Consider the following 9,130-nt stretch of genomic DNA (forward strand, 5'->3'; position numbering starts at 1 on the left):
ATGACTCTGAACTCTCAGAGGACGAGGATGATGGGGATGACATGCAACCTCTGTCTCCCTTCCAGCAGGTCCTCTTGGAGGACCTGTCTGAGTCTGGGAGACGTGAGATTGCCGATGATGTCTCCATCATTTCGGTCTCTGGTGTTCATGAGGTCGCTGCTGGCGCTCCTCTGGTCCGCTTTGACTTTGGAAGCTTTGGAAGCGTCTCCCCTGAGGAGCCTGCTGCTAAACGTCCAAAGTTGGACCTGCCCCAGGACTCCATGCCCTCCACTTCAGGTGCCAGCTCCACTGCACCAAGGATGATGGAGGAAGTCTACAGACACTCCGCACCCTCCACTTCAGGCGCCAGCTCCTCCTCAAACCGGAGACCCGCTCCGTCAGCTTCAGGCCTGGGGCGTGGCCCGTTTGCTCCTAGATGGTCTGACGACAGCGACTCCGACTGAGGAGATCTGCTGTGGTCTGGAGTTAAGGTAAGTGAAGGTAGAGGTAAGTCCATAGTGTAGAATTATCACTGTTAATTTGGCTGTGTAAAGATAAGTGACAATAACAAAATGTTCATCAGACTCAGTGTGTCTTCTAGTCTCTCCCCTGTCTCTCTCTCTCTCTCTCTCTCTCTCTCTTCTCTAACAGGTGGATTTTTAGCAGCTGAAAAGATTCAGGATTTCCTTGATAACAGAAGACCAGCTGGAGAGGGGGCCCTGTGTGTCAGTGGGCTCTGTAAGTAGTCCCCTCAGTAGGACCAGTGCAGAACTGCTGAAGCTAACAGCTCTGACTTTATGCTGATGATGTTTCTTACAGCATCAAAGCAGTCCAGTGAGAGGAGTGAGAATACGCCTCCATCCCGTCCTCTCACACACACACACAACAAGACAGAGACACCAGCGGTCCATGAGGCCACGTGAGGTGGGTTTCATACTCTCACATTTGTACTTCATATAACTGCTCAAACTAAATCACTGCATTTGTGTGCAGCTTCATGGACAGATGCTGTCCAGACGGTCCAGACTCCTCCAGAGGGACTCTTGAAGAAGATGGAGCAGCAGAAGATGTGGAACCAGGAGGACGTCTGGACAGCATCAGACCTTCTGCTGGCGCGGTGGTGCAGTGGTTAGCACTCGCCTCTCAGAAGGGTCAGTAACAGCAGCTGGCCTCTCTCTGTGTGGAGTTCACATGCTCTCCACGTGCCAGGTGGGTTTTCCTCCGGGTTCTCCGGTTTTCTCCCACAGTCCCAAACACAAGCATGTTAGGTCGATCGGCAAAGAATCTGATTTTGTCAAGTGAATCTGAGTAAATAAACATTTAAATGCTATTCAATCTGTCATCATTTATAGTTATTACTGGTTAAGTTTGGTTCATCATATTACACATGATCAATTTAATTCATGTGATGATCCCTTGGAAGAGAGATTCGTCCATTTTGAAGTTTTTATTGTGGCACATTAACATGAATTGTATTGGCTTCAACCGGATCTAGTGTATTAATAACAAAGAGTTATGAGTATTGAACACTTATAATAAGTTAATTTTTGCAAAACATGTATTAAATGACATAAATACAGACAAGGTTATCAGGTTATTCTGTAAATTCAAAAAAAACCCGGACTGCTCTTTAATAAAAGCTTAAAGACACTCAGAGGGTTTTTAGTGTTTTTCAGTGTATCGTACTTTTCAAATGTTGTTGTTGTTATGATAAATACCATGAATCTCAATCCAAGGAGCTGTGAGCCACCCAAGATATGACAAATACACTCGTTAGCACTTTAGCTCCATGCTGGTTCTCCTCCAGGGAGAACGTGTGAATAACTTGTGTGAATAACCTGTAGCCTCCAAAGACAGCACCACAATCAGTGGCCTCTACTTTACCCACTTTCAAATTATAAACAATGACATCACTGTCATTGTAATTTCATACATTACCATCACTGTAGTTTATAGTTTGTCAGCCTTCCCTCCTGGAAAACTGCATCTCTGGCTGTAGTTCTGAGGATTTTCTGGACTAATTCAAAGGATTTTAGCTGCTCATTAGTTTATAGTAACCTTTGTTTTACTATATAGTTACCCATGCTGTGTGATGAACTTGGTTTACAGTTATAATATCTATGTGGATGCATGCCCATGCAGTGATTCTAGTAGAGGGCCACCAGAGGGCGCTTTGCACTTAAATTTAAGCGCAACATGAGGGACTTTTAGGTGACAGGTAGGAGCATGCATGGGACTAACGATATAAGCACTCGGCTTTGTTTCTCTTCTTTCATATAGTTAGAGATTATTTAATAGGCTAATATATTTATATAAATACTTAGTTTACGTTAAATAAACAATAAATACAAGTTTTGTATGTGTGTGTGTGTCCTCAGAAGAAGAAGAAGCATATTTTGTTCAGAGACGTTATATGCCTGAAAGAGTTCTATAACATTAGGGTACATAAACACCTGTTTACAGCTCATAAGTTATCATTAAAGTCAGTGGGAACAGAAAAACTTGAACTTGTGAGAATAGCTGATTTGAGTGAATGTTAATCACAATTGTGAAAGTGCTGCAACATGTTGGATCACAGTTCTGCTGAAAATTCAAAGCTGTTATGAAATTGTATTCATATATATATGTGTGTGTTCGTTAAAGATGTGTGGAGCTCAGTATGGCAGTTTCATTTGCACCTTATATGGCAATAAAAAAAAAGAAAATCTTATGGACCCTGGAGAAAACAATGCAAAACAGGTAATAACATTTACATCTGCACTCTTGGCCCATTAATCTGTGACTGTGTTGAAACCTCAAAGGAAAGAGAGCTAAAAGGAATCCAACCAGTCCACACATGTGTTAAAAGCACCTAAACACCACCAGGTGGCAGCATTGGAGTGTCTGTTTTTTAGTTTGCCACTACACATGGGTTAAATATGAGTATCCTCATGTTATCTTTATGTTTCCATGCTGCTTCTGTGGATATTTTAATCAGTGTCCAGTCAGATTTAAAGGTCACACTCCAGCTAGAAAAAAACTGTTTTGTTTGTTTATTTACTCCATAATTGTACCAGCATATATTGTTATTGTTAACTTTAGAGAAGGAGTACTTTCCTCAGCTTATTAAAGTGTCAGTGAAATTTAATGTTAAAGTTTAATTATGAGAAAACTGACTTTAAGAGATCATATATATCTACAAACAGGCCTGTGTGACTGCACTTTCCAGCACCAAGTCAACAACCTTCTAATACAGAAGATCTCAGTCTGTGTCTTTAAATCCAGGCTTTTCTAAAAAAGGTTCAAAGGGACCTTGCCACAGAGATACTTTGTGTCTGTGCAGATGCAGCTTACAGACGTGGATTGTCTTAACCTAAAGGATTCCAGGCTGACATGTGTGTACCCAACAGCTTGTGATCTCACCTCAGTGTCAGAGAGATTGAGGCAGAGGCGTTGGCAGACGGAGATAATCAGACTCCACGCTCGCTGATTTTCAGACAAATTAAACGTCAGGGGAAAGCAAGGAGCGGGACCGCTGGGCTGCGTTGAAAAGCTGAGGCTATCATAAATTATTAATGGCTCCCCGTCACGGCCTCCCTCTCCTCATCCCTCGCTCTCCTCAGCCGTCTCTTTTCTTTATCCCTTCTTGCTCCCTCCTGGCTCCTCAGTGATGCTCCCACCTCTTCCTCTCTCACTTTCTTCTTCTTCCTCCTTAGACTCTCCTCCTTTTTGTTCCCTCTTTCCATCAATCCTTCCTTCCGCCTTTGTCTTCAGTATCTGTCTTCCCTCCCTCTGTTCCTCCCCTCCTCCCTGCCTCCTTTTTGACTTCACTGATTTTCATCCCTCCCATCCATCTGCTCTTCATTACCTGTTCCCTTGTTAATCTTGATCACTTCTTCCTCCTCTGAATATCCTTTTCTCATCCCTCCTTCCTCTGTATTATCAAGCCCCCCCCTCCCTGTCCTTTGAGTTACCTGTGACTGGTTTATATGTATGATTTTCCACTTTCCACTGAAGCTTGTGTGGAGCTGATTTCTACCTATACACCACCAATCATCAAATTTGTACATGAGTTAGAAGACTATGTGAGCCTTTGTTTTAGTGGAGGTAAATCAAAAGACACACGACTCTCGTTGTGCAGGCTCAAAGTGTCAGAAAACATTTCATTTCATAAGTTTATTTTTATTCTCTAATTTCAATTCAATGGTCTGTTTTCCCACTCCCTTCTCTCTTGGTGAATTCAGTAGTGATTGGTTTTTGAAGGGTAGCTGTACCTGACACAAGCAGCAACCTCCAAGGTAGAGAGAGAGCATTAAAAACTACACTTCCTCAAGCATCCGTGACATCAGCTCTAGGCGTCTAAAGAATCATTTTGAGTCCCTGTGGGAGTGCTGTGAGTCAGCAACAGTCACTCAAAGTGGTTGTGCCCATAATTCCAGTTGATCAAGATAAAAATGAAAGTTATCAATAGAGGCCATGGTCTTTCCAGGTTCATATCTGGTGTAAAGTTGAACATTTTAACATGAAGGTCTATTGCGACTGACAATTGAGGCAGCCCCCAGTGGCTATGGTGGGAACTGCAGTTTATGACACTTCTAAATGGGTTTCACAGTAAAAAAAAAAAATGCCTAACTTTACAGCAGACGTAATCATGACAACAGCGTAAAACTAAATTAATAAATACATAAATCATTTTTGTTGGCATTATATTGAGGCCAAGGAATTTGGTGGACTATATGCCAAGAAGAAAAAAATCCTATTATGTAAGAATAAATAGAAAATTGTAGCAGGTACTCAGAGAGTAATTTGTCTCCCCAGTACCCGTCCTTCCCTCTTACCCTTGCTTTTTCTTCTGTTGTTAGTCCATCATGTGCATTAATTTTTTTTTATCAACATTTAAACAAAATGATGAGCCACTGTTCCATCACTCTGAGCTGCCAGTCTGCTCCTCCCTGTGTCTTGCAGCCTTAGAAGCAGAAGTTTGTATTCTTCCTGCTGCAGTTGGACAAGAGAGGGAGCAGATTGATAGATGGGCATTTGATGGATTCCAGCGAACAGATGGAACAGCTGCAAAGCCCTGAAGTGGCCGTCTATCCTCAAAAAGTCGTGCAGGCAAACTGAGACAGGATTTGTAATGAGCCTTTTCACCAGATTTAGAGCTCCAGCCTCAACCCGTGATAGTAAAAAAGAAGATTCATTCAAGAACGTATGGGCCTAAATGGACTTGTCCAAATGTTATTTGAAAGTGCAGGCGTCCTCATTACAGCCAGTAAAATATGAGAATTCTGGTCGAAATGCTGCGAGCTATTGCACAGGCGCTGAGATAATTTTTCACAGGATTGTAATGGTCTCTAACTACTTGTAATGCTCTCTGTCTTGTGCTTTCATTCACACACGCATGGTCTCACACACACACACACACACACACTCATGCATCCCATCCAGCAACCCCAGTGAGCTGCAATAAAGGCGGTGCTGATAATTATGATAATGAATCTAGCTTCTGTCTGCCGTCTATTGTCACCTGGTAATGAGTTTGTCCCGAAGGTCACTGCTGTAATAGCTCATTAGCAGCGCTGGCTAATGCTGCTCTGTGATGTAGCTCACAGTTGCTGGAGGTGCACTGGTCAGTCAGGCTATTTGTTTGCTGTAGAGGTTGAATTGCTGCTTGACTACACTGTCGTTCGCTATTGATCAGTGTGGGTTTCATTACCACTGAGGGACAGTAGTGTGTGTGCACAAGTTTCAGTGTGTTTGGCAACACGAGAATTTTCTACAGTTGCCCCGAGATAAAACATAAGACGACCCACAAATGTTAAAAACACAACAAATAATTAAATGTACTATTTAGCTGCAGTTTTATTTCCCATGTAGTATTTGCGTTTAACGGTTCTTCCTGTTTTATTTTGTAATAATATTTCTGTGTCACTGAATATTTACTTCCTGTTTGCTGCACCACTCTTATTAATTGCACCTGTGTTCATTAGTCCGTGCATTCATTCACATTGTGTTGTGCATTTTTTTTCCAGCTTACCATTACTTGTGTTTGTAATTATGATTATTAATATTTAAATGACTGCAATTTCTGTTCTCCAAATTCAGAAAACACATGCAAATGTCAGTGATTTGATAACACGTGCTAAGAATTATTGAAGTTGAAATCATATAGTAATGGAAAATAAGGCTTTTGACCTTCTGGGCACTTTATTTATTTAACTGTTAGCATGTCTCAGCCAGGTCATTATTTTAAACCTAAAAACTGATGCCTCAAAGATTAACCAATGCTCTGCCATTCTGTCTTTGTATCTTACACACACAGGCTTGCAAGCCTGGAGTAAAGGTGCAGTAGTCCTGCTTTGAACGTGCAGTGAAACAGGCCAGTGCCATTTAGTTCTTAGTTAGATGCATGCACCCCAAAACAAGTTCATGTACTCTGAATGTCAGCACCTGCTGCTGCTGCAAAATGAAGAAGGTTGAACTTTCAAATATGTTTTGTGAGCTTATTCGGTCACAGCAGTTATAAAGGGCATGATTTGTATGGTCTGAAAGGCAGAAAGTGTTACAACAAAACAAAGCGCAGGTTGTGCACATACGTTTCTCAATACTTTCTGTCACCTTTGAAAAGATGAAAAAGTGATTTTGCTATCCCCCCCTAAAAATGTTCATGTGTGCTATTCATAAGAATGTGTGTGTGTGTGTGCGCGCGCGCCACTATGAGCAGTCCCTTCTAACCCTTTGCTGGCTCATTAGCTCGGTGCAGATGGATGCACCCGGTCAGTGTATTTTTCTGCATTTTCCTGTAGACAAACTCTTGCCATGGCTGCCTATGGGGCTTCCTAATATAAATGAATTGGCCCCAGCAGGTTCCTGCTCAGGCACTTGGCAGCACCACCGATAGCACATTTTCTGTCTAATGCGGGCCTTGTTTTTTTCAGCCTGGGGTTCATATGACAAATGCATCCTCATTTCAAGACCAGGGTTCATAAAAACATATCACTAATTTTGCCATGGAAGAATAAGTCATTTTGAGTTTCTCCATATTTTATAGACGGTCAACAGAAGGCAGGGAATTAAGCCAAATTCTATTGTCTCAGTAGTTAGAGAAGCGTATGTGATCAATCATTGAGGATGCTGCTGCTGGATTTCCATATAGGATAACGTTCTGCACTGATGTTTCATACACAGTCAGAATCAGAATGAATCTAAACAATAATAAAACATCAAATCACAAAATGGTAGTTATCAGGAAGGAATGACCTCCTGTGGTGCTCAGTGGTGCATCTAGTATGGATCAGTCTGGCACTGAAAGTACTCCTGTACTTCAGCAGCACATTGTGGAGTAGATGGAAGCTGTTCTCCAGGATCCCCCGCAGCTTAGACAGCATCCTTCTGTCTGACGCTGCTGTCAGGGAGTCCAGCTCCACCCCCACAACATCACCGGCTCTTCTGATGAGTTTATTGATGAGTCTGTTTGTGTCCCCAGCTCTCAGCAAACAAAATGACACTGGCAACCACACACTCATAAAACATCTTCAGCATGGTCTGCCAGATGTTAAAGGTTTCAAACAGGTGAGTCAGTAAGGTCCGGGACGCAGGCTCTAATCTGTTAAAGAACAGGTTTAGTTCATTGGCCCTTTCCACACTACCATCGCCCCCTCTGCCAGCTGGTCTGAAACCTGTGATAGTCCTCATGCTGCTCCAGAACTCCCTCATGTTGTTCTGCTGAAGTTTTCACTCCAGCTTCCTTCTGTAGTTCTCTTTGGCCCCTCTGGTCTTCACCTTCAGGTCTCACTGGCTCTCAGCCCGCTTCCTCTCATTGAGGACGGCTTTTATCCCTTTTGTTACCAACGACTTGTTGTTTGGGCAACACCGAATCAATCACGAATAATATAGAGCCGGAGCTTCTTTATGCCCATTCAGACAAACTGTAGTTGAAATATTGGTTGCCAAAAAGTGTAGCATGCTTGAAGCAGATATGAAAATATGAACTCCTACATAAGATGCTTAGCTGGCACTTTAAGAAAAGGAAAAAAAAAAGAAATGTTATAGTGGCTATAAACGTCAGTGAAATTGAATTGCAGTCAGCCATTTTGCAACCAGAATATGTCATAGTTTAATGAGTCAGTCAGCCATTTTGGCTTCTGGAGACATGACTTAATCAGTCAATTAGAGCGGTGCTTGATTAATATGACTGGACTGGGAGCAACCTCAGCCAAGAGAGAAATGGGCCAGTGAATGAATAATCACCAGTGGAGTGCTGGAGCGCTCACTGCGTGAGTTATAATCATCAAACATTAAAAGGGGAAATAAACTCAAATTTTAAATATGGTCCTGGCTCTCAGCTTCTCAGGATGATGATGTACGGGGCAATTTTTTTCTGAATTAGTGGAGGAAGAAAAGGTTCAAATATGGTTATTTGCCAAATGAACAAAAGTGACACATCTAAGGATCATAAGGAACAAAGTAATGAATTAAACAAGCTTGGCCATAACTCATCTCCTTCATCACCTTTAAAAAGTCAACCGGACTATGTATTTTAATCATCAATTTTTCAGGAGATCCAGAGTCATTTTCATTTCCCTTCAGCTCTCATTTGATCGTCTTTGAAGCAGGATTCATCATCATGCTTCTGCTGCTGCTGCTCTGGTGCTATTAGAGTATCAAAGCTGACCGATTGCCGAAGTTGCCTCCAGGCAGCAATGCTGAAAATTCAATACCTAAACTGTAACAGCAGAAATTTAGTTCCAGCCATCACACCTTCTAAACAAAGAGTTATTGTATTGGGAGCTAAAATAGCATTTACCATGTGTGAGTCGGCACCATTTAAAGAGCAGCGTTAAAGTCATTTATGTTTTCAAATTTCTTACCATCCACTAGGAGGACTATATTGTTAATGTTCTGAAACATTTTCCTGTTGTGGCTTATTCACACAGTATGCGTTGTGCCGCAGCAGCACACGGTGCATGGGAAGCAGCAACCTGTGAATAAAAGGGAGGCTGGAGACAAAAACATGAGGAGAGATCAAATAAATGGAAATCATTCAGATGATGTAGTATTTTTGAATGGAATGAAGGAGGAATCCTCATTCATGAGCTGTGATTCGCTGACCTTTCTTTGTGTAAAGCCTGCTATGCACTCTAGAGGACTTTCAATACCCTATTTTAACCCACAC

The 9,130-nt window shown here is 42.1% G+C and overlaps 1 long non-coding RNA gene across 1 annotated transcript; it reads left to right on the plus strand.

The window, feature by feature from the left end:
- The first annotated feature begins 604 nt into the window (after positions 1 to 604).
- LOC114439080 (uncharacterized) lies at positions 605 to 1,041 on the plus strand. The gene is made up of 3 exons (XR_003671016.1): positions 605 to 717; positions 799 to 903; positions 973 to 1,041. It is a non-coding gene; the product is annotated as an uncharacterized LOC114439080 (long non-coding RNA).
- The last annotated feature ends 8,089 nt before the right edge of the window (positions 1,042 to 9,130 follow it).

This window comes from Parambassis ranga, chromosome 7 (genome assembly GCF_900634625.1).
Source record: "Parambassis ranga chromosome 7, fParRan2.1, whole genome shotgun sequence".
Classification (NCBI taxonomy): domain Eukaryota; kingdom Metazoa; phylum Chordata; class Actinopteri; family Ambassidae; genus Parambassis; species Parambassis ranga.